The 26652-nt window shown below is 41.0% G+C and overlaps 1 protein-coding gene across 3 annotated transcripts in view; it reads left to right on the top strand.

The window, feature by feature from the left end:
• The window catches only part of TSPAN5 (tetraspanin 5), a 156866-nt gene that overhangs the window by 1679 nt on the left and 128535 nt on the right, over window positions 1-26652 (top strand). The window lies entirely within an intron of this gene.

The raw sequence follows: 26652 nt of genomic DNA on the forward strand, positions 1-26652 counted from the left end.
CCAGGCCTTGGGGTGGCTTTATAAGGGATGCAGACGAAAGAACGGCTCGGCAGTTTGAGAAATGAGCAGCCACACGAATTAGATTTGCTCCCAGTGGGGTATGGATGTTGGGTAGAGCGTAGTGTCATAATAGGGAAGGCTATTCGGGCAGAGCCGACCCCGAGGTCCACCTTCTAACAGGGATCTGATTGGACGAGGGCTTGGCTCGGTGTTGCCGCGGCTGGTCTGTGCCATGCTCAGCGTGTATCTTCTTGCACCATCTCGGGCTTTGTGTAGGATGCAGATGCGGTGTATATGATTCTGTAATGTGCACGTAAATAAGGCTTCCTGCAAGCTCTTCCCTTGAAGCTGGAAAGCGCTCCTTTTGGGTTATGGACTGGCTAGTGGGCGTGTAGGATGGAGGGATTTATTTCTATACATATGTTGTCAGGATAATAAGTCACCATCAACATATGTTTCAGTGTGCTCGTGCCTCACGTCCTCCTTTTCTAAGGAGTAGCAGAGAGCGGGCTGTTTTGGGGAAACCCTAGAGAAATGCAGAGAAGGTGTGAGATGTTTTATTGGGGTTACAGAGAGAGCAAATGCTTAAACGCAAAATTCAAACCACGCTTTGGCTCCGCTGGTACTACAATGTGCTGGGCACCTATTGTAATTAGGCTGGGACGCCTATTCTTTTGTTTTGTTTGGATTCTTTTCCTTGATCTCATGTGTTCAGCTATCAGACAAAGAGTTCAGTAGGACAAGGGAAAACGTTGATTCAAAAGACCACGTTATTTTCTCTCCCCATCTCATCGCGTCCCATCCTCTTCCTTACTGGGCACCCGTGCCCCGATGGAAAGTAAAGATGGTGGCTGTCTGGGGGGTTGTCCAAGTTGCTCTTCATTGTAGGTTCAGTGTGAGATGAACAATAATCCAACCGTGGGATCAGTAATAATCCACAGAAGTCTGAACACAGGGTGTATTTATGTTGATTCTCCTTTAATTTTGGCCATCTGCTGTAAACATGTCCATCTAGGAGAGTAGTTATCAATACAGTTCTTTATACTCTTTTTTTTCTCTAAAACACATTTACTGGACTATTTCATTTTTCTTTTCTGTTTTCTACAGTAGCATCTTGCATTGGTCAGGTGTGTTTCGCAAAAAGAAATAAAAGGGATTGGAGACCACTTTCTGTGTTGGCATGTCATCCGTCTTCAGGACAGATAAAGATAGTGAAGGGGGTGGGTCACATGAATAAATATTATACACAGTCATTGACAGTTTTTTGCCAGTGATCACACGTGATTCCTGTTGTGGACATCCCCCTCCCTGTAGTCAAACAATGATGCAAATACAGGAAGAAGAAATTATTGTCTTCGCTGCTGCTGCTTTTTTCTTTTAACCTCTGCTGGAAATATTTAAAAGTGGTGAGTAGTCACATTTCAGAGTGGGGTGTTTTGATTTTATTGGAACTCGAAACTTTATGCCTTGGAGAGTCAGGGACTGCTCAATTGTTGGGGTAGTGAGTCTAGGCCCCTTGTTTCTACTTGAATACTTCCAAAGTTGCACATTTCAGCTTCCAGGCAACAAAAAGCACCCAGGGGCTTTCTCTGCAGTTTTATAGCGGGAGGTGGAAAAGAAATAAAGGGATTTGGGCCTGTTTCCCTGACAATTTGATGTCATTTTGTAGAATGTACAGAGGCAAATTTAGTATTTTCTGTGGATTAGGTTGTAGCAAAACCCCTGGAATTGTGAAGAGCTTCAAAGAATTGCAGGGTGCTTGCATAGAGAGATCCAGAATAGAACCACATCTTGTCTAATTTGAAGGTCTTCATTTCTGGGGGGAATTTTATAAGAAGCCTGAAAACAGACCTAGGCTGTGGAACTAAACCAGCTGCTTCAGGCAGAATTGTTAAGTAGATGCTTTTGTTTTATGGGCCCTTCTCTTACTCTGCTTTCTATACACCCTGTCCCTCCTTTCTATGCCTAAAGCCATTTACTCTGATGCCCCCTCATACCTTTCCTATCCTGTTGTCTGCTTCAAAATTACTACATTTTTGTATCTCCCAGTTTTTCAGTACCATGATCTCTAGTCATGACCAGCAGAAAGGCAACAGTGAGATTTGGTTCAAGTAAAGCAGACTAAGATGTTAAGTGACTGAAGAACTGGGGTCAGTTACCTGACAGCCTGCTTTTATAGAGTTGCACACCCTCTCCTCTCTACAGGGTCACCATTCCTGTCTGTGATTGCCACTAACAGCGGACTCAGTCCTACTTTTATATAGTTATGAAGAAGAGATTGATAACAGAGAACATGGATTCCTAATCTTTCATTTACACACTGAGAAATGCTAGAATAAATCTGAAATATGTTGAAGACATCTGGAAGTATCGTTCTGGTAAAATAAAATCGAAAATATGGTAGCACCAGCTTTGAGTGTTTGGTTCTCTTACCAATGGATAGTTTGACACCTTGCTAATCCCTAAGTGCCCTGGGCCTCAATTTTTCAGCTTTTAAAATGAGGGAGTTGGATGAGTTGTGAGGTTCTTTCTAGTTCTGACAAAGAATGAGTCTATAGAATTCCATTATGCTGGGGAAGAAAAATACAGGAGACAGGCACCAATATATAATGAAAGTAACATATATTGAGACATCTGTTAAATTACAGAAAGATCCTTTAATTAAAAAAAATCCCTTATTTCTTCTCAGCTTATTCGCTTATTGGTATAGTATGCATTCTTCTCTGTCCCCACTGTGAATCTCAAATGCAGTCCTGTGAGTCATTAGATATATTTTTATTATTAGAGTTACAAATTCCTTTTATATAACAGTTGTAATGATATTCTGAGTAACAAAGTCAACATCTTGTACAGATTCCTTTCTCATTAGTTGTCATAGGGTGGTGGGGAAAATCTCATTTTCCCTATTTTGTATTGGAAGAACTCAAGCCAGAAGGGAATTGATTTTATGGAGGCTGTCACCATAGTAGGACATTTTTGGAAAACCCTGAGGCTATTTTGGGGTGGGAGAAGGAAAAGGGAGTTTCGTTTTAAAGTAGCTTCTTTTTGATACTGTACTCCCACATCTCATCGTCTACTGCTCTGCACACTTTTAGATTCTGGCTCTTATACTTAACTGTCCTCGGCAAGTAAATTGATCTGGTATTCTGGTTATCTATTGCCATGTAACAAATAACCCTAAAACCTAGTGGTTTAAGCCAAGCTTTAGTACTGTATCTCACCATTCTGTGATTTGACCAGGTTTACCTGGGCAGTTGCACTTGGGGCCTTGCCTGCAGTTGCCGTGAGATGCGGCTGGAGCTGGAGGTCTCGAAAGGCTTGTTGGGGTGGGATGCCCCGGATGGCACACTCACAGGACTGGCAGTTGTTACTTGCTGAGAGCTTCGCCAGGGGTGTTGGCTGGAATACCTAGATGTGGCTTCTCTGTGTCTCTGAGACAGGAAGAAGCAGCTTCCAGCCAGTTAAGGCTATAGGCAGAACAGGCCCGATATCACTTTCATCTGATTTGCTGGTTAAAGCACAGATGGAGCCTGCTTAATTTCAAGAGGTAAAGAAAGAGATTCCACCTTTTGGTGGATAGATGTCAAGGTCATGTGGATTGTGGCCATCTTTGGAAAATACAGACACTGTACTGAGCCTTATTTCTTGTTTGTAAATGAAAGATAATGTTATGTAATGGAGTTGTAGTTTCAAGGATTCAGTGAGATAATGTGTTACTCAGTACAATGCCTCAATAATTAACAAATGGTGAATATCATTGTTGTTATTGTATCCAGATTTCATACTAGTTCCATCCTGGACTATAGAACTTCTGGAACACCTGGTCTAGTGTTTTGGCATCATTACAAGCAGGTAATCACGATGCCCTTAAGATGTATGAAAGAGATGAGGTGAATGGATTCAGAAGATTGAGTTGTTGTTTATTAGAACAACACCCTATGGAACAGTGGAAGCTTTCAGTGACTTGGGAGGACCAGCTCATTTTTTTCTTCCCTTCGCTGTACAAAGATTAGAACAGCCTTGGATACTTAAGGCCAAATTTCTCTTTGATGTGCTTTCCAGTATTACATTGCGTCTTTAAGTGGAGGCTTATCCTGAGTTGTTGGTGGAATGTTGTATCTAATTTGTTTTCATAGGGTTTAAATTCAGAGAAGAGAGAGATTTAGGGAACCTTGGGGGGGCATCAAGTAGGAAGCCTTATCTTATGATTCACTATAAATTGTAAGATGTTCTGGAATGATGATACATCAGCAGTTTATAAGTCATAATTTTTGTTTTAATTTGCTAGACATCTGTTAGCTTCAATGGCAACCAGATGGGACTCTAAATTGCCTTTTGAATTACAGGGAAATGGTAGAAAGAAAGCTAAAAATGGTTATGAAAATGTCTTATGGGAAGAAATGTAAGAAGGTGTACAGACCTCAGTGGAGGAAGGAATGAAATACTTGCTTGCTTGGTCTGGCTGCCCCTTGGGTCAGTGAGAAGGCACTGAAGCATTCCCACCTGATGATATGCCTAGAAGATTGGAATGAAGCCTAGGGGAAAAGTTGGAAAACCAAATAATGTTCCATTCACCATAAAATTGCCAAGGTGAGCTTATGTGGATGGTTTACTCTGTCTTACTATGTCTGCAGTAATAGTCTCTGGCAAAAGGTGAAAGCAACCTGTATTTTAACAGAGCTTTATAATTATGATGTCTTTCTTCTAAATATCACTAAGTGTCTTACCAGCATATTATGATACCTTTTGTGACAGATGAAGAAATTGGAGTACAGAGGTGTGGAGTGACTTTTGAGGTGTTGAAGAACATGTCAAGGTTCACTTTTGGAATGTTAAGTCTCTGCCAGTTACTATAACCCTAGCTTCTCCTTTGAAAGTTATTTTAGAAGATGCTTGTTATTTTAAAATAAAACATTAAGTAAGTCACTTACATCTGTTCATAATTGAAAAGTGATAAAGTTTTTGCATATGCCTCAATTAACACCACCCACAACCACAAAAAAGTTAGGATGAAAATGTTGTTAAAGGATATGATAGAATAATAAATGATTGTGTAGTCTAAAAATTCAGAAATGAAAATTGGAATATTAAAGACAATGTTCTTGAGTTACATGCTTCTTTCTATATGTAACACTGATGACTGTCTTAAATTTCTAACTTCCGAATGATCATACTTCATACTTCACTGGATTATAAGGGCCTCAGTTGCAAGGACTGTCTCTCAGTCATGTTCATAAGCCCAGTGTCTAGCACAATGTCTGAAACACAGTAGGTGTTTAATAAATGTTTGGTGAATGAACAAATTACAGAATCATTGGAAAGTACATAGGTGTCATCTCTAACATCCTATTCAGTGAGGCATTTCTCTCTAACACCCTGCCAACCCTTCTAAGGATGGATCTGCTTTTGGACCACTTTAATCATTAGACTTTCATCTCTCCTTGAAGTAGATCTAATCTGTTTCTCTGTAACTTCCATCTTCCTAATTTACTACTGTTGATTTCTCTTTTATTTTGAAAAACAATCTCAAACCTGCAGAAAAATTCCAAGTGGTATGATTTGTTTTAGTCCTAAAGCATTTGAGAAAAGGTTGCCAGTATGATGGCTATTACACCAACACCTCAGTGTATATTTCCTATAAATTTCTGTAGGATATTCTCCTGGACAGCCACAGTACAGCAATTACATAACAGGAAATTACTATTGATACATTACCATCATATAATCCTTAGACCTCATTCAAGTTTTCCAATTGTTCCAATTATGTCTTGCAAAGCAAAGGAATCCATTTCAGAACACACTTTGCATTTAGGGAGGTCTTTTTAACCTCTTCCAGCCCTTTCCTGTGAGGATCTGGACACTTTTGAAGATTATAAGGCAGTTGTTTTGTAGAATGTCCCTCAATTTGGGTTTGTCTGCCATTCCCTCATTTTTACATTCAGGTTTTGCATCTTTGGCAGGAAAATTACAGAAATGGTACTGTGTTAAACTTGTTACACCCCGGACATGTGGCACTAATTTCACTTTGTCCCATTTCTGATGATGGTCACTTGATTAAAATATTGTCTGCCAAGACTGTCCACCATTAAGTTACTCTTTTTCCTTTTTAAATTAATACATATGTTGTGACAAGTTACTTTGAAACTATATAAATAGGCCATTTCTCATCAGATTTTCAATCATCTAATTTATTTACATCAGTAAGAACTTATCATTTCCTTTTTTCAGTGTGTTTTAATGAAGTAGTTACTTTCATTACTTCCTCCGAGGCTCCTGTTGGTCCTGGGTTTGGCATTCTGTTGCAGTCTTTTCATGCTGCCTCCTGTGCCCTTAACTCCTGTCATTCTTTGAGCACTTATTTGCTTTCTGGCAGAACAAGATGTTCCAAGTTTATCTTGTCGTTTATTGGTGTCATCTTTTTTCGTCTTCCATTTCTGCAAGGAGCCCTGGTTCATTTTAGTGGAGAATGGTATTTAGAGGCCAAGATTTAGTCACTAAGTGTGCTCATTGCCATGCTGTATCAGCACCCCTGGTGCCTCTCAGTGGACAGATCTTTGGACTAGGTGTATGTATACACATAGATGCACACAGACCCATTATTTACAGCTGCATTTCTACCTTTATCTATATATTTTGAAAACCATTAGTTTTCAAATCCCTATCTAATACCACCAAGATTTTTGTAAGTTTTTCCTTTTCTATATTTATAGCTACCTTCTTTGACAGTGGGATTCTTAGCTCCCATTATTTTTAATGATTTACTTCTTTGACAAATCTCCCCATATGTAGCAGTCTTGCACAGCTGCCTCTGCCCCTCACATGGTTGTCCTCCTTACCTGCTGGTGCTCCAGCATGCCACACCACAACCCCACACCCTGAGGTGAATACCCTTCTACTCTTACCATGCTCTGATGCATTGCTCTGTGCTTCCACATCCCTCCCCATACCTGTCCTGCACAAAGGCATATCTTGCTTGGCTTCCACTAATGGCTTTAGGACTGATTCTTTTCAGGAAGGAGAAAGGAAAGGACCTACGTTACTCTTGAGAAGGCTGACCTCCCTTCTCCATAGCTCTTCATTATTTAAAAATAGCTATTATGTTATGTCATTCCTCCCATTTTGCACTTGAAGCTTTTAGTTCCTCCATGTGTTCTTCATATATTATTTCCAGATTGTTCTTCGTCCTGGTCATGATACTCTGTGGTCCTATTTGGACACACCTCCATTAATGTAGCAACTAGCATGAAACACATTCTTTACACACTGTTCCACTCATCCAGAGAGCTGTGGGCTGTTACTCTCCTGCTTATGTCTCTATGCCATGCTGGACCTAGAGGCAGAAGCCTCGACTACTGCCTGGATTCATCTTTGAGTAAGTTATTCTCACAAATTATTTCCTCAGTTGCTCATCTAAAATATAGGGAAAATAATTCCAACGGCTTGCTGAGTTATTATGCAGTATCAAATGTGCTCATGCATGTGAAGTTGCTTATAAAAGGTAAATCTCTCGATGCAGATAGTAGTTATTAAACAGCACATACTTTTCCTGGCCGTCAGAGAACATTGTTGGTTTAAGCTGAATTTCCAGTGATGAAATCTTCACCTCTTTCTCGAATGGACTATTAAACCCATCCCTAGGGTAATCAGAAGCCCTAATCCTCCAGTTAATTATGTGAATTCAGATTTAATACTATGTATTTATTCTATTTAAATGTCTTATTCTGGCCCAATGGCTTGCAAAGTGTGCTAACAGCAGCCTGAGGTTTCCTTGAGGTGTGCTCAGGCCTGAGTGGGAGTGGCTCTGACCTCTCTTTCCCCAGAGAAGTTCAGCCATTAGGTTTGATTTGTGGGATGACATGAAGGATTTTTCTTGAAAAAAAAGTCTACTGTTTAAACAAACAGTTGAAAAACCACCATTCTAGCCTTCAGATGTTTTTGAATCTTGATGGTCAAGGAGTGCTTTAAAAAAGTTACTCATCATTTGGGTTTCCTCCTATGCATGTACTTCACGTGCATGATGTCCCTCTCACGGATAAGGGGTGACTTCTGTAGGATTAGTTGATATCTCAGCCCTTTAGAGATATAGCAGCCTAATTAGTTAAGTTGCTAGTCAGGAAATTTCAGTCTTCCCACCAGGAAATCTGATTCAGTAGGTCCAGGATGGGACGTGTATGTGTGTGTGTTCATTCTAAATCCCTGCGTGTGTGTGTGTGTGTGTGTTCATTCTAAATCCCTGTGTGTGTGTGTGTGTGTGTGTGTGTGTTCATTCCAAATCCCTGTGTGTGTGTGTGTGTGTGTGTGTGTGTGTGTGTGCATTCTAAATCCCTGCAGGTGATTCTGATGCTCAGCTGAGGTTGAGAAGCACAGGCTTGTTTTTCTTGGCAACAAAGGCATCTCTTCCTCTCTGGAGGGGACTTGTAAGGGAGCTGGGAGTGGGTGGTGTGGAGCTATGACCAAAGGGTGACTGATTTCACCGACACATGAAGCTAGTGTTTTTTGCTTGTGAGAAAAAATAATGTGGCCTATTTTATCCCTCATGGAATTTTTTATTAATTCAAAAATACCAGTTTATTTTTAAACCTGAAAGCCCTAAAAACAAAATGAGACAATCTCTGCTAAAGAGAACCTCTTGTGCCATGTTTGGTATGCTAAAAATTAGTAGCATGTAGTTATTTACTCGACAGGAACAGTGAAGAAGTAGACATTTTGTTCCTCCACCCTTGCTCTTCGGCACCCTGCAGCACAGTGGACTGGGTCTAGCCCCAGGCCCCAGACCGTGAGCTGTCCTCCCCTTCCAGGATCAGCCTCCCTGCTCAACATGCTTCCTTTCAGCCTCTATTTCCCAGGCTTCCTCCTGTGCTCCCCCCCTCACCCCCCCGCAAAGTCCTCATTCTTGGTGGGGGGTGGGTTGCTTTGACATGGCAATGGCAGTTTCATTGACTTCACTGCTATAATGCTGCAGTAGGGATGTTTCTTCTCCCACATCCAAATGTGCGGCACTGACACAAATTGCTGACAGTAAAGCAAACCCCACAGACCCAAACCTGGTATTTGTCAGTTTCCTTTAGAAAGAAAAGTTTCAATGTAGAATATTCAGAGTGTGGGTGATGAATTTCCCCATTATTTTCTTGACTGCTTCCTTTCTCTTTACCCTCTTAGAAAAATTAGGAATTTGATTTAGGGGGCTCCTAAAGTGGAAATCTTTTGAAAGAAATAAAATTTTGAACACAAATCTAAATTATTTCTCTGAGCAGTTTTACTGGGGCATCGTTCTCACCACCCTTAAAAACAAACCCAGAATGGCATACGAACCCTGTGGTTAACCCTGTGGTATTATCTGTATGTACATAAAGGATCATTAATTGTAAAATGCAAGGAAGAATTTTTACACAATTTAATCACCAACCTCAGTAACAAAATGGTATTTGGAAGTGGATGACAAAACATTAGCCCCCTTTCTTTGAAAAGACATAGTGATGTTCTTATACCTTTTCCAGCAACTATTTACTATTTAGATAAGAATTACAAGATGTAGGGCTCTTCTTACTTGTTGAATTTTTTTCAAAATTTTACTTGGCACTAAATCTTGAATTTCTAAAAATCTGGAGGGAACAGCTGGTGCTCTAATAAATATTCAGGCCAGCTATTTTAATGCTTTGTACTTAATTAAGTAGTCCTAGTAAAGGGGAACACTTGACTTCAGCATTTCTCAAAGTATAATGTTTTGCTTCCAACAAAAATTTCCCCCAGCTGTTAATATTTCCCCCTGGAGCAGCCTTAAAACTGAATTCTGCCAAGTAAGTAGTTCTAATCACTGTGGCAGCATTTAATGCCAAAACTTAGTTCTCCTGTTTTAAGGTGGTAGTCTGGTGTCAAAATGGCCCAGCCCTTTAACTGATGAGGACTCCACAGGTCATTAACCTTTTAGAAAAATTCTTTATATGGTCTAAAATTAGAGAGTAATGCAGGTTCACTCTAACTTGGGCATTCTTGTACCTCGTGGTAAACAAGCAGAAGTCTGGTGTTAAGTTTGGAACTTGAATGTATTTGGGTTTTTACCTAGCTCCATGCCTAGGCCTGTGACCTTAGACAGGTGACTTAGTCACCTTGCTGTTAAGTCTCCTCCTCATCCGCAAAATGGCATCCTTAGTAGTTGTATTAAGTAATGTTATTAATGGTAGTATTAAGACCTAATACTTCAGAGTCCTAAGGATTAGAGGAGTTATATGTATAAACTGCTTGGAATATTCAATAGGTATTAGTAATTATTACTTTATTTTCTTTAACACCCATAATTTCTTTGGTTGTTTTTTGCTTAACTTCTCTCAGAACCATTAAAATAATACTATGCTGTAACCTGTATTTTCTGTTCTCTGTAACGTTCTGCCTATCTAAGTGCATTCTCAAAATAACTGAAGGGAAAAAAGATCTACAAGTGTTCACAATGTTCTTTTCATTGTAACAAATGGCATGTAATTCTTATAGATACCAGATCATGAATTCACATCTATTGTTTGTTGTTAATTTTCACATTTTTCTTTACCCAATTAGATTCACTTTTCATTTTTTTGCAAAACCAAACAGTCTCATATTAGTGTTTTGTACTGGAAAGTTGAGTTTCTTATATGGTGTTCTGGTGTTAGACCTAACACCTGTGGGAAATAGACACACTTTATTGACAACTGTTAAATCTGGATATTCTGGAAATATCTAGATGGCTATAACTATATATGCTTATCTTTTGGGTATCATAAGTCCTGCATATTCTGGTCATTGTTTAACTCTGTATTGCAGACAAATTCTCCATGTTGTGAAGGTGAGTATCAAGTCAGGGATACAGATAATTCAGGCTCTCCCCTTGTCTGTCCTTCCAGTCAATGTGTAAGTAGGATTTTGGCCTGAACTATGTGGATCCTTGACTACATGGATCACCATCGTGGTGAGGGATGACTGCAAGGCTTCTCCTGTGGGGCATTAATGGGGGCACTGAGAGCTGGGTTCTCTGCCTCTAGTACTCTCCCCTGATGGAGAAGACCCCAGCTGTCATATTTCCAAGCATAATCTTCTCTCTGTTCTCAAGGCTGGGAGAAAAGGCCAGGGCATTCTAATTCAGTAGGTGCACAGAGCCTTGTCATTTCGTCCCTTGTGGAAGGTGTGCAGAAAATCCCAGCCCTTGAAGGAGGGCTGGGATACAGGGGAGGATTAAGGAGCATTTATACTGTAGTATTTGTTGGTAAAAAAGAAGGATCTACAGCATGACAGGTTACTGTAGGAGCATATTTTAAGTACTTTTAACTTTTCTGTAACAGCCCCAGCACTACTGATTTAGATTCACTCCCTGACCTCATGGTCCACTGAGGGTTTGTGACTCCCTGTTGAAAAAGCACTGAAGTCACCTTGTTACCCCAGCCCGCACTTGTGGATTCCCATGAGCGTCTGGAGGATGGCCACCTGACGGCCCAGAGCAGCGACCCCAAAGCTCAGTGATTTGCGCACTGCCTGCGTGGTTGGTTTGGGCACACTTGTGCACCGCCCTGGAGTTCTCGGGTTTGAATGTGTGTACAGTTCAGGGGGATCTTGTCTAGATTGCCCGCTCCAAGTCAGTAGGTGTGGGAGGCGCCGAAGGCCTGCCCTTTAACAAGTTCCCAGGTGAAGCTGATGATGCTGGGCCACTGATCTCATTTTGAATGGCGAGAATCTAGACCATTTCAAACTTACTCTTTTCTTTTAAATTGACTTCCTTTTTAAACCTTAAAAACATTGATATAAAAAGGAAACTTGAAAAATATTACTACTGAAAAGCATACAGTGACAATAATCTGGTTTATTAACTTCTAGGTAGTTACTGACTGGTGCCTGCTGGCAGGTCTGAGTCAGAGGCTCATTTTCCTCTTGCAGTGGAGGTTAACAAGTATACAAAGTGTTTGACATCCTGCATCCAACGGAGGCTTTCTCCTTGACTAGACCAGGGATTAAAAGAAAGTTGAAAAGGAAATGACTTTCTTATTCAAGGTTATTTAATGCTGTATTCTAAAGTTGTCTCCTCTGGCACCCCAGATCACCAGGGAGTCTCACTTTGGAAACACTGCTTTCCAGTAATTCACAAGAAGGTATGCATTTAAAAGCTGAGACCTATTGGTGAGATGAATAATTCTCTAGACCTATGTTTGGGGGAGTGTGTTGAAATGTTTTGCCTACTCTAGGTTTTGTTTCCTATGGGGGAGAAAAGAGTTGTATCCTCCATTTCTGAAAAGTTGCTAACCCCAGGCCCAGTGAATAGTTACATCTTAGGTATGAAAAGGAAAATGCTTTGGGAAATTGGATCTCAGGCTCACAGGAAGTCGACCTTAAATACTTAGGAATTCTATCTTAGTGGGTTTCTTCCTCTCCTCTCCTAGTCCTTTAAGTTACATCGATTATGTTCACTTTAGAATGAGTCCATTTCTTTGATACATTTTTTTAAAGAATAAGGCACTCTCTTTATACTTTCCTATTGCAAAAACAACGAACAGCATTCATATGCTTTTTTAAGGAAAATAAACTCACCACATTCCCAATAATACCTTCTTTTGCTTCAATTATATTAAAAGTGGAGACTCTTAGTCAAATGTTTTTTGAGTAGGAACAAACACCCAAAGACAAACAGACAAAAAAACCTATTTAGACTTGTTGTTGCTTAACAAGGATTTGAATTCAGCAAACCTCAGTTACTTAACTTTGTAAAGAAAAAAATGTGCTTTTCCATCAATAGCTTTTAAACATTCCTTCTGACTTTACCAGCATTTCTATTTCCCCCCTCAAGATAACATTTAGAATAAGTGTTTCAACATACAGAACAAATACCTTGTGAGTAAACATCAATTTCACACAACTGAAAAAAAAAATCAATAAATCTGCTTTAGGCATGTGGAAAACTCTGGACTTTTAAAGAGAGTTACGGTGTTAAATAACAGAAAAACAAAACCCCCCAAACCCAGACTTGCAGCTGTAAATGTTTCTCAGCATGACCTTTATGAAGACAGAACAATGTCACTGGGAACTTTCTGAGCACCTGCTCCATCGCTGGTGCCCTGCTTTGCTGGGGATGGGTGGCAGTTGCCCACATGACAGCTCAGTTGAGAAATGCTACTTAGTACTTTTAACAAAAAACTCATAAATGGAATAGTAGGGAAAAATAATGTTTCTTTGGTGCCAGTTATTTTAGTGTTGTCTATTTGTATTTGAAGGAATAATTAAATGAGGAGATGGCTAGATATTGATTATATGTGACATTTTCATTTTTTTCCTAAGGCTGCAAGATTGAATGATTCCTAATATTCTTAGTATATGCGTTGAGAGTTTTAAAATGGCTCTTCAGTGAGGATTTGAAACAATTACATAAAAGTCTGAAAATAGTTTGACTTTTCTTTTCAAAATACAGAATCAGTATTTTACAAATGAAAGGATTGCTATTACTAGAAAGAGGATTGAAATATCTTTTATATTTGTGAAACATATATTCCATTTAAATATTGAACTGTATCCTTGGGTTTTTAAAGCACGTATTATCAATGTACATCCTTTATGCATATTAAATATTGATCCTTGGATTTTTTTTTTTTGTAAGTAGGTATGTGCTCTGTTTGGAGAAAGAAAAACTACCTAAATGCCAATATGACCTCCAAACAATTTTACCTGTGATAAGACTAAAAATTTCTTATCACAGTATACTATAAATGTGCAAACTAAATGAACCTTTTTTAAGTTAAAAATTAAAACTAGAGATAGATTTAGGTATCTAAGACATAAGCAGAAAAAACGACTTCTTAGATAAAGACTAGTAAATAAACTTTTGAGCTATGAAATTACTACATTTTAGATGGAGGAACCAACAGGTAATAATTACTAAGAACCTTTCAAAATGCAATTTAAAAAATTTTACGCATCCTTTCTGTTGAATTACCTTCTCTCCTCCCCACTGCTTTCTGTGAATTTAATTCCAGATTTGAGAAGACAGGATTTTTTGCTTTTAGGGAAGCTGAATCTCTTTCTCTTTAAAAAGGGTAACCTGCTGATGAGAGAACAGAGGGCTGGACTTATTTTGAACAGGAATGGCTGCGCAAATACTTAATTCATTTGTTCTTTGGATGTTTTTTTAGGCACAAGTATTGAAACTATCCTTTAATTGGTCTTTTGCAGTCCTGATTTTAGAATTTTAGGACTTAGAAGTTGAAATGGACCTTAAAAATCATGTAAGCCTCTAGTTTTGAGCTCCCTTTTTCCCCTCTTAATAGTGGAATCCTTTTTTTTAACCCTCAACTAAAATTTTCAGCCAAGCCCCCAATTTATAAAGCAGGGAACAGCTGCTGTATTGGGGGCTCAAAGTCTGAGTGGGGACTCTAGTTGCATGGGGAGAGTGTACAGAGGATATAATGGGAGTCCTTGCAAATTTATTGTCTTGCTGAGGACGGTGGAGAAGGCATCTGTTTGCTGTTTATGCACTGACCTAGGATGAAGTCGGTGTTTGGCCTGTGCTGTCTGTAGGCTGTGTGCACGCAGAATGGTCCAAGTTTCCAAATCCCAGCACTCTGACTCCATTTGGTTCTGCTAAACAGTTTTGGTGCAGTCATTTTGATTCACATCAACCTTATTTATGTTAAGTAAGTATTCAGGTTATTTATTACGTATTACTCTTGTACTTTGGAATGAGCAGATTCAAAAACTCCTGCTTCATATGGATTCCATATGTGGCTTTTAAGTTGGCAGAAATGCAAAGGCTTCCAATTAATTTGCACATAAAGTTGCATGTTGAATAAATTAAGGTCAATGGCATAGGTATTATTTGAAATTCTTTGTCATCTCTAATACTGCTCATATTTCATTTAAACAAGCTATTAGGTGATCAAAGATTCTGTGGTGATTAAGTGATGGATCCACAGATGTCTTATTTGGTCGTTTTCTTAGTGAATGCAGATACCCATGGAATTAATCTTGTTATTTGTTTTGCACTGATACTCTCCAGATATACAAGATTATATTTAAAAGTGGGACATTTAGTCTTTATTTCTACAATTTATCCCCACCCCTTCCCACCACCATGCTAGGCAGAGAATATTGCCCTGCTTAACATAACAGTTACAAGTGAGACTGGGTTCAGATATTGGCCTTGACATTTCCAAGCTGTGTGACCATGAACAATTACTTCATCACTCTGAACTATTCCTTTTAGGCAAAAAGTGGGTATACCTCTAGGATAGTTGTAAAGACTTGACGAGATGGAGCAGCACAGCCCTCAGTGGGGACTAGATTACTTCTGAGGGCAGGGGCAGGCTTTTGGTCCATTATAACCAGGAAAACTGTTGTTGGTATAAACTTTCCTTGTTAGTAAAATGCACTTCATATAATAGAACTTCTCACTCTTGCCAAGCTTTATTTTCTTTTGTCTTTCACCCACTGCGAGAGGTTGAACCTCCATGCTTTCCTTTGGCAATGGGATCTGTCTACGGGTTTTCTAGCCAGGGCAGCTGCTCCATTTCCCGCTCTCCTGGACCCTAATCTCCTCTCATGCTTAGCTGCAGCTGTCCACCATGCCCATCCTGGCATGCCCTATTCGGTCCTCTGTTTCTACAACACAAACGCCCGCATTTCACATGTCTTATTACCTACAGGGTCATTTTGAGGCCTCAGACCTACCTGGGTTTGTGTTTTTTAAAAAAATGGTAGTATATGCAGAACTTTACAGTTCCAATAAAACAGCATGAGTAAATATACATAGGAAAATACCTAAAATATGGTAGGTATCCAATAATTATTCATTGAAATAAGTTATTTGGAAAAAAAAGTTTTCTTAGCTTAGGAACATTAGCATACATCTGGGTCCCTCCACAAAAATTTGTTATGCACAAGTATGTATTTTTTGAACTTGTTTAATTATTAATATACACTTTATTGTGATGACTTACAAATTTTCTAATCAAGTTTATATTTACATGCTTACAAGTTTTTGTTACAAATGGTGTTTATGGGTTGTTGAACCTCAAGGAATCTGGCATTTTAAATTGTTTTTCACTGTATGGAATATAAAAAGTGTAAATCTGAAAATCATCAATGTTACCATGAAGAAGGGTGCCTCTCTCCCTGAAGTTAGTGCTTCTCAGAGTGGGGGCATTTATTCACCAAGTGGAACTTTGTCTCATTGTTTTTCATTTTCTGTTACCCTAAATGTTTTCTCTTCAACTGGATGGATAAAGATTTCTGGGACTCAAGTTTTGCCCAGATTGAGACTAACTTTTGTTCTGTCCACTATTAGTTTATTTTTTCATTTCTTGTGCATTTCTGAACATAGATAATTTACCAAAGGTGGAGGAGGTGAGAAAGAGGAAGAAGAGAAGCAGGGCTGAGATTGGCCACTGTCCTGAGGAGGGGTGTGCTGTCAGACTAAACAATTCGATTACGGGGTGTTTTCAAGCACCTTTCCAGTGGGGGGCATACGCTGCTGCTTTTGTACTCATGACACGAAGAGTGTAGTGGGGGTTCAAGTGGAGAACTTGCTGGGACCGCAAACCCCAGAGGGACAGTTGTGTAAATCCAGGGATATACACAGCTTTGTTGGGCGACAGTCCTCCCTGGGTCCCTCGTGGGTCTGCATGTCTTGCTGGGTGTGCCGAGAATGCTCTTCACCTGGGCCATTTCTTAGGGTTGTGTTTGCAGCAAGCAACCTTGAAGGATGAAGTAATGTCTCTCTCTGGAGCAAAGAGCAATCTCACGACTTATGGTAAAGCAGCAGGTTCCCTCAGCACAGGCCCTCAGCTGTGATGCAGACATTGTGCAGCCCATGTAGCTCGTGCAGCCTCCATCTGGGCCCCTCCGTGTCCCCCCAACGGGACTTTTGGGGAGAGGAGGATGGACACGGACATGACGCTCATGCTGCCTGCTGTGCTGTGAGTCATAAAGTCCTTGGTTTCTCACCCAGGAGTTGAGTGTCTGGCTTTGGTGAAACAGTAACAGTCTACTTTGTTACCTTGTAAAAAAGGGTAACAGCAGATCAAGGCCAGACACAGGTTTATTATATGTAAATTGAGTGCTCATCCAGTTAACAGTATTCAGAGGGGTCCTGTTTAGAACATAGTCACCTGGGACTCACCTACAAATAGGAAGGCAACAATGGTGGGTGGCTCCACAAGCTTCGCAGGTTTTTAAGCCTGATGAGGGCTTCTCAGGCACTTCATATCTGTGCCACTGGCCAGTGTGATGCCAGAGAACCAAGGGAGATCAGGGCATCTTTACCAAGGATTGTATCCTGAGTCAGGTGAGATGTGAAACTGACATGTGTGAGTGGTTGATTTTGGGAGTGCAGAGCAACAGAATCCAGGATTTCTGGTGGCTGTGGGAGGAGAGCACACAATGTTAGGAGCCTAGGCAGACATCTGTCCCTGAAAGAAGGTGGGAAAGTCTAGACCGAGACAGTGGGCTGGGGCCAGAAGAGCACCTTTCAGACACAGCCTTGATCTGATGAATTGTACTGGTAAAGGGAATTTGTTTGCTTTTTGATATTTGCAAAATGAATTGTTTTCAAGCAATTAGTTAACCAGCTTATTGGAGAATAACACTGAGATCACCTCCAAGATACTTTAAGCAATTTAGAGGAGCATTTATAATTAACTTTTGTGCAGCAGATGAAAGCCAAGTGAGAGTATTTGTTTAGAACTATATCTTCTGTGTTTTCTTTGTAATATATCTGTAAAAGTGTATTTACTTATTATCTGCAATAGGTATTTGCTTCTTTCCTCCATCCAAAGAATAATATGTTTATATGGTAATTAGACCTGATGTTAAGATTCTAGATGGTGACAGGACTCTCAGAACTCAAATACATGAGATAAGATGTTGAAACCCTATTTCTGTGTTTCCACTATGAATTTTATTGGCATTTAGTCAGAACCAAATGCTAAATAATATTTTTCATTCATTTAGTGATATGTGAAAATAAAGAATTGCCTGCAGCCATCAACTGACATCCATGATGGCTGATGGCATCTAGGCATTCATGGATTAAGTAAAAAAAATTCATAGATCAAGAAGTGGGTTTGAGTGGGCAAGTGTCTGTGGGTGTGACTCCTCTGTCCTGGAGGGCTGCTGCGTGGAGTTACACAGGTTGTGAACTGTAAAACTCCCAGGATGTGCATGATGCTCCCTGGAGCTGGGCTGTGTGGAACTTTGTGTGCAGTAAGCAGTCGTCCAGGGGCTTAAGTAAGTGCATATAAAGTGGGTGATCCTTTTAAGGTGAATGGGTTCTGCCATTTGTTGTGTGGTAAGTACCACCTGTGTCTTTCACTCCTGAAAGAGGAACCTGGTGGTGGTGGTGGTGGTGGTGGTGGTGGTGGTGCACAGCATGGAGGCTTCTCAGGGAGAACTGGGAGCTCTCTGCCATGAGAGAGGGTTTCTCTGTCTGACAAGGACTGCTCAGGTGCCTTGGGACCTTGGGACCTGGGTGAAGAAACCTTGGACCAGGGTTCCCTCTCCAGCTGGCCTAGGGAGACCGAAATGCATGTGCTGCTGAACCTGTTTTTGTACCTTTGAAGCCAACTAAACCATTTGTTTGCTTTTGTTAACAAAAGTTGAATTTTCCCTACCACATAGAGGTACACGACTGTTGCCTTTTGCCACAGCCTAGTTCTGTTCTACTATTTGAGATTTGAAACCTGTACGACTAGGAGAACTTCTATCCTTAAAGAAGAGTTACCAGGCCTTAGCATGTACCTTGTTTCCTGCCCGGGTGGCTGACAACCTCCGGGAAAGCCTGGAGGACCTATTTATTGTTCCGATTCCCCCGACCCCTATCACAGGTCACTATGTTTTATGTAACAGAATTTTGAATAGTGGAAGGCAGTGGGACTTGGTGTTGTAAAGTCTGGGTTTAAATCCCACTTCTGGTACTTTCTAGCTATATTACCCTGACTCATTTTAAGCTTTTTTTGAGTCTTAGTTTCCTCACAGGTAGAGTATGTTGCGAAACAGTTCTTTACGGCTCTTGTGCTTCTGCACATCTTGTGAGCTGAGGTACTGACGCCTTTGTTCTGGACTATCTTTCCAGGGATGTTTGTATAGTGAGAAGCCTTGGAAGATAGATGCCCATGAAAGAACTGTTTGGTTCCCCAAGTTCAGGAGTCCTCTTGAACTTGTAGTGCAGTTCACTGTATGAGCCCTCTTTGCACTGTCCTGTGGGAATTGTTGCGCAGGGAACTGGCACAGAGGCTGACACCGGCTTCTACTGTTGCTGTGAGTGATAAACTGTCTCTTGTCTCTGACCCAGAGTTTTATGTCTCCTGCCAGCATCCATGAAACTGGAAGGCTAACCTTTTAGCTTTTAAACAGGTTAAAATCTCTGACCCTGCCTGAGTCTGCAAGCAGAAGTACTTGCTTACTCCTGTTGATCAGCACGTGCTCTCATTCTTCTCCCCACCACCTGTCCCTGCCTTGGTTCAGGTTATGACCACTTCACTCGCAGTATTATACGTTGTACTCCCATCCTTCCCCAGCTCTCCATTCTCCCCGCTCTATGGCAGGGATATTTCTCTAGTGGCACATTAAATGGCTCTTAATTTGGACAGCATTAAAGCGAAACTCCTTTATAGGGGCCTTGCCTGTTTCTCACCTTCATTCATATTCGGTTCCCAGCCATACCTGTATGGAGCAAGGGGGTAGGCATATTTGATGTCCTCCATGAAATGTTCAGGTTCTCCAAGTTCAGGAATGCTCTGCTGTGGCACAGTCTTTGGTGTAGGCAGGTATCACTTGGTTCTCTTCCCATCACCCTGCGGAAATTGGAGCTTGGGTACTGGTGCATCATGAACTTATTGATGTTTCCTGATTCTGTAACTTTGTGCTTACCTCACTTTCAGTAACGCTTCTGCCATTTCCATCTGTCTCCCAAAGGTATGGTATCTACCATAAGAAGTTGGAAAGAATAAAGAGGTCATGGGTGCAAGGCGCTTGTCTCAGGGCCTGGTTAGCTGTTGCTAGCACTGCTTTAATTGTTCTTATAAGACTTGGTTCTGGAATTACAGCCTTTGGGAACTCTTTGCTAAACTGCCTCTACTCCTACCTGCCCTTTAGCTATACCCCATTTAGATGTTTAGTCCTTTAGAATATATTCTTTACAGATCTAAAGAAATAGTTTTAATAAACCAAAACCTATTATAATACTGAAAAGGAGTTCAGATATTTTTCTTCTGGCTAGCTGGATGGCATATATAGAGAGGAGGCTGCAGATGCCTGAGCTGAAGAGTGCCAGCCTGGCATAGTGCCTTTACATTTGAATGGCTCTGGGCACTCACTCTACTCTGTTTTGCTTTGTTTTATAGTCTTTTTTTCCCTTTTAACATCCTGTTTTCCACCTGATGGTGTTTGGAGTCACAGCAAATTGTTTTCTAAAGGATAAATCAAAGGTGGGTTTAAATGGTTAACATACAAGCTGGCTATGAAATTGTGAGTTTTACAAGCTGTTACATCATATGGCTTGTATTCTTTCTAGCTATGTCCACCATTGGGATCATTTTAAACAACATTGAATAGATAGACATAGTTAATAAATCCTTTGCTCATGTAAAGGTCAGGTTATTGAAATTGTACCTCCATAGGGTGTGCCTGCCACAGTGGACTTTTTTGATACTGATTGAATTAGGGGCCTGTTTCCCACTGGCTTATGAGGTCCTGGTGGGACAGCACCTGAATGGGGTTTCATCCCCTGTCTTGACAGGGCCTGGCTCTCAGGAGGCATCCTACAAATTGTTTGGAATGCATAAATGACTAAATGAGAAAATGTGAGTGCTTAGTTAACTGGCAATCATTAGCCAAATGGGAACTAATTTTTCCCTCTTCTCTGATGTAGAAAGATGTGTGGGAGCAGGGGTGGGGACTGGCAGTGGGGAGTTGGGGCAGTGGACATATACTTGGCTTTCTCTCTGCTTGTGCTCCTGTCCTCTCACCTCTCTCCCTGAGGGTGTTTAATCCCAGAAAGGACTGAGATTTGAATACCTTCTCTAAAGATAAAAGACACATTTGCTCTATTACCCAGAACTCTGATACTAAGCAGTGCATGGTCTTGACTGTGTCATCTGTTCCAGTTCTAACCTAGAGGGCTTTCCAAAGAACGGGTATCTTTTGTCTCTTCTCCCACTCCCTCCAGTTGGGTTTATAATTCTTTTACTCCTTTAATTCTCTCACTCTATCTGGTCTTCATCTGTAGAGACTTATCTCTGACACCATTTTATAGGTCCAGGCTACTCCTTCCTCCCAAAGCCACAGATCTCTCTTTGTGTTTCCTGAACTCTTTCTGGGACCCTTTGTTTTTGAGTGAGTTGGGGTATGTCTGGTAGGATAAGGGGGTGGTGAGTAAATTTAAAAATTCAAATGACGCTAAAGCATCAAACAACGGATTTTTTTTTTGTCCTCTTTGGAGGCTTTTTTTACATCAAATACTTTGTAATAGCTTACAAATTAAATCACATTTAACAAATTGGTTGTGTTTTGAAGAATACAATTACAGTACATTTACAAGAAAAGGTCTATATACATATCAGTTGACAGTATTTGAGTATTTGAAGTGAAAACTTGAAAATCTGGGGACATGGCACTCTTGGGGAAACTTGATTTACTATAATCCCGATTTTGTCCCCCATCAGTTTTCCTTTGCTGGTTTATGTAGGGGAGGGCAAAGGCCCTTTGTACCTATCTGCTTAGAGATGAAGTTACAGAGGAGCTCTGTCATTCCCTGCCACTTGAGCCTTTGTGTCAAATCTTGATACTTTGTGCACATTTAACTGCTTGTGCTGTCAAGGTCACTGAAAAAAGCTGAAACTTTGCAAAGTGGGGGGTATGAAGTGAATATAAGTTGTCAGTGATTTTTACCGTGATCGAGTATTCTTGGGTGCACAGAATTCTTGGCTTAATACTGAAGAGGCCGGACACTATTCTGTTTCCTATTTGTGATGTATTTCACTATAATTCAGTCTTTTGGGGTAATGGGACAAGGTGGTATAGCCATTGTAACCTATGTGATGGCTTTCAGTTTATTAATCAGACTCTCTCAAAGGGTACCTACCAGTCATTTTTTATTTTATTTTATTTTATTTATTTATTTTATTTTATTATTTTATTTTATTTTATTTTATTTTATTTTATTTTATTTGAGAGGGCATCTCTCATATTTATTGATCAAATGGTTGTTAACAACAATAAAATTCTGTATAGGGGACTCAATGCACAATCATTAATCAACCCCAAGCCTAATTCTCAACAGTCTCCAGTCTTCTGAAGCATAATGAACAAGTTCTTACATGGTGAACAAGTTCTTAAATAGTGAATAAGTTCTTCCATGGTGAACAGTGCAAGGGCAGTCATCACAGAAACTTTCGGTTTTGATCACGCATCATGAACTATAAACAATCAAGTCAGATATGATTATTCATTTGATTTTTATACTTGATTTATATGTGAATCCCACATTTCTCCCTTTTTTTTTTATTTTTATTTTTTAAATAAAATGCTGAAGTGGTAGGTAGATGCAAGATAAAGGTAGAAAACATAATTTAGTGCTGTAAGAGCGCAATGTAGATGATCAGGTCTGTGCCTATAGACTAAGTATTAATCCAAGCTAGACAAGGGCAACAAAACATCCACGGATGAGGAAGATTTCTCTCAAAACGGGGAGTGAGGTTCTAAGCCTCACCTCTGTTGATCCCCAATTTCTCACCTGATGGCCCCCCTGTGACTGTGCCTGTCTTAGGTTGTTCCTCCTTTGAGGAATCTTACCCGTCTCTGGCTAACCAGCCGTCTTCCGGGGCCATACAGGGAGATGTAAAGTTGGTAAGTGAGAAAGAAGCAATATTCTTTAAAAAGGTTAGCTTTTTACTTCTTTGCAGATTCATGCCCTGTGGCTTCTATGCCCAGCATTTATCTTGAGGTATCTTTACCACTTGGAAGAATTATGGTACTCGGTAATTTTCGATATGAGGCACAAATTCTACTAAAGGATTGTAATTAGGAAGGAAGAAGAAAAGCTATATAAGTAGCAGACGGAAGAAAACATGGGAAGATTGATTATTTCTTTGACATAACTTCTCATAGAGTAACATAAGCATGTATAGGTTTTAACAAACTACTAATTAAATGTGTGCGTACACACATTAACAGAATAGGAAAACAGATACGTAACAAAAGCAGACCTACAATTACCAGCCATATCCACTGAAACCAAGAAAACCAGTTAGGCACCCTAGGCATTTGTGAAAACTTATCAATAATATGATGGATATTGTCTAACTGAATTTGAATAGTTTGAGAAAAATAAGACAAATTAAAACAACACATTCCTGGGAACTGTTCACATCCCATATGTTCTTTTAACAGTGGATAGTCTATAGTCGCATGATTTTGGAGCGCTGCAAGTTGCACTTCTCCTAATTCTTGGTTGAGTTCCGACAATATAGATCCAGTCAAATTTGTTGTGTTACTGTATGCACAGGCCAGCTTAGATATCTCCTTCTTCATTCCAATGGCAAGTCCAGGAACTGGCGGGATGAATGCAGCTACAACTGCAACAGCGCCAGGATCTTTGTTGAAGTTTTTTGATGATCATCTTCTGGAATGACTCTTCCAGAGGATGTTGATGTTGGAAGTTCTTCTTCGTATTATATTTTAATTCATTTTCTGGGTAGCCAAATTAGGCTTTGATCCTCTGTATAAACACAAACAAACCCTTTGTCCACACTTTGATATGACCTTTATACCATTGTGAAGAACCTATTGGAGATCACCACACAGGAACTGCTTTTTTTTTTTAAGAGAAAGAAATATTATCAGAAAAATGTACTTCCGTAGCTCATCATCCGACACCCTTTTAAGGATCAAAATTAAGTATATGTAAAGCATGCAGTAATCGTTGATTTGCAGTTAATTTTATCTTGTCAGAGAATAATCCCCCCCCTTTTTTTTGTTATCATTAATCTACAAGTACATGAAGAATATTATGTTTACTAGGCTCTCCCCTACACCAAGTCCCCCCCACAAACCCCATTACAGTCACTGTCCATCGGCATAGCAAAATGTTGTAGAATCACTACTTGTCTTCTCTGTGCTGTACAGCCCTCCCTTTTCCCCCACCCCCAACTACCAGTCATTTTTAATGCTGTTTATCGAAGTGATGAACTAGGACCAGAAGGGATTTTGCAGATATATAATCCCAGAAAGGATTGAGATTTGAATACCTTCTCTAAAGGTGAAAGGCAAATCTGCTGTATCACCCAGAACTCTAATAACTTTGTCTTCATTTGTATTATTGGGGGACATAACTGAAGTGGTCACGGCAAACACTAAGAATATTGAGTTGTTTAGGTGAACCTGTCTTGCTCAGATTGTTGAAGGATTCATTGATTTGTGGGTGAGGAGCAACCGTGGTAGGGTAGCTGTGGTGTTTGCATTCCATTTTAATATAGTATTTCCAGGGACTTTTGAGGCTGTGTGAACATGATTAGAAGGCAAGCCTAGGGCAGTTGAGGGTTGTGTGAGGAAGTGGTCTTGCTGTCTTACGTGTAGTCCCGTCTTTTTGGGCTCAGCTGGGATCTTGGCCACCTTCTGACCCGCGTGCGGGCTCCTTGGGTGTTGCCTGTAGACCTGCTTCACGTCCGCCCTCCTTAGTTTGTCTACACAGCCACTGCCTTGGTCCGTGCCTTCGTCCTCTGGATGGCGCTGGCCTCCTGCTATCCCTTGGCCTCCCACTTTCCTCTTCCTGGTCCACTCTGTACCCTGAGCACAGTGGTCCTGTCCCACGCCCGTCTATCCTGACACTTCCATGCTGGTAGTGACCCCCCACCTGCCCGGCCTCCCACTGCCCTTGGTCCAGCCTAAAATTCTCCCTGTGGCCTTTCCTCCCCCAGTGCCTGCTTCACAGCTGTAGCATCTGCTTCCTCTCTTCCTCCTCTCCCACTCCAGCCCTCTGCCTTTCTTTTCTTCCTGGAATTCTTCCCTATGACAGAGCCTTGTCACCTGCTCTCCCTGGGGCACGTGGGATTCTCTCCCAAATCAGAGTCAGCCTTGGAGTATTGTCAGACTACCCAGGACTTTTCCTTGAGAACCCCCATCATAATTAGATCATCATTACTATTTGAGTGTGAGGATCTGATTGTATTCTGCACTAGTTAGTCACCTTCAGGAGTACGGGCTATGCATTAATGTGATATTGATGGTACCCTGAGCACGCATGGTAGGAGCTTTACACTGCTCAGGAGGTCTGGTTTTCCCCAACAGTTGAGTTTAAACCTGCAGTCCCCATGTCATGCTTATAGTGTCCTCTTTCTCTTTGGAAGTTACTCATTTTGGATGACAGCATATATAGTAATTGTATTTAAAGCCCAAGGATGTTAAATCACGCAGGGAAAGGGTTCCATTTTTAGGCTTCTAGAGCTGGGAACCTAGTGAGGGGCAGGGATTGCTAAATTCTGATTCTGGCTGAAGATGATTTATATTCTTGAAACTCTGGGTGCATATCCAGATGCTCATGTTGTTAACATGTTGAAGAGCTAACACATGCACCTGTGTTTTTAGAGTATGAAGTGGGGGGGGGGTTGGTCAGGCTGCTACAGAACCCACAGTAAACACAGGATGACCACAGGTACATACTCCAGGGACTGACAAACTTTTGATTGGAAGGGGTTGAAGATGCTAGCCCACAGTTTGCCAGGAAACACAGTCTGAGCTGTCTGCGTTCTGGCCGAGCCCCTCTCCCTGTGGTTGTGTGATGGGCTGGGAGGCCCAGGGATCATCCGGGCTTCAGTTTCTCTGCCCATTCATAGATTTGAAGAAGCGGACAGAGCCAAGTGATCTGAGTTAAGTAAAATCTAACAGGCAGCATGAAGCCTGGTTTGGTGAGGCCTGTTATGGCCCACACCCCCAGAGACTCAGTTTCCTCCTCTCTGATTTTAACCAACAGACGCCTGCGTCTGGGAAGGCTCTGAAGAGTCCCAGCATCTCTGCAAGACAGTTTGAAATGGCTGGATCCCTTCAGGGGAAAAGGGCTTTTGTGAAATGGGTCAGAAGATAATTTCTATCATATTCCATAGCCCGAGGTTTCAAAACAAAGCAGAAAACCCTCTGCAGGCCTGGCTTCGGGTGGGGCCCAGCCTTAAAGTGGTGGGCCCTTCAGGGTGGCCCTGCAGGGCAGGCCGCTGAGGAGACTCTGAGGCCCAGGCGGGCAAGAAAGATGCCAGAAAACAAAACAAAATGGAACAACAGAAACACAGGCAAGAGCGCTGCATTTGCCCCAATGCAGGTGTGTGTGTGCATTTCATAGAAACAGAGTCAGGGATGGAAAAGGCATGGTAAGGCCCCACGCTTCCGAGAAACCAACGTGCAGCTAATGGGAGTCTGGTGATGGGCTTGGGGAAATTCAACATAGCCTTCCCCGCTTTTCTGCCATCTTTTGGTGGGAAGGTTATGTGCAAGGGGTGCTCTCTCTGCTTGTGAGCTGGCTTAGGCCAGAGCATTAGCAGACCTCGTGGAGGTTTTGCCAGTCCAGTGATTCAGCACAGCATTTGCAAGGTTTCTCTAACAGTTAATTATCTACAGCACGCTGAGTGTGGATTGGTTGAAAAGAAAGGTGAAATGAGGTAATCAGAA

This window comes from Manis javanica, chromosome 5 (genome assembly GCF_040802235.1).
Source record: "Manis javanica isolate MJ-LG chromosome 5, MJ_LKY, whole genome shotgun sequence".
In the NCBI taxonomy this organism is placed as follows: Eukaryota; Metazoa; Chordata; class Mammalia; order Pholidota; family Manidae; genus Manis; species Manis javanica.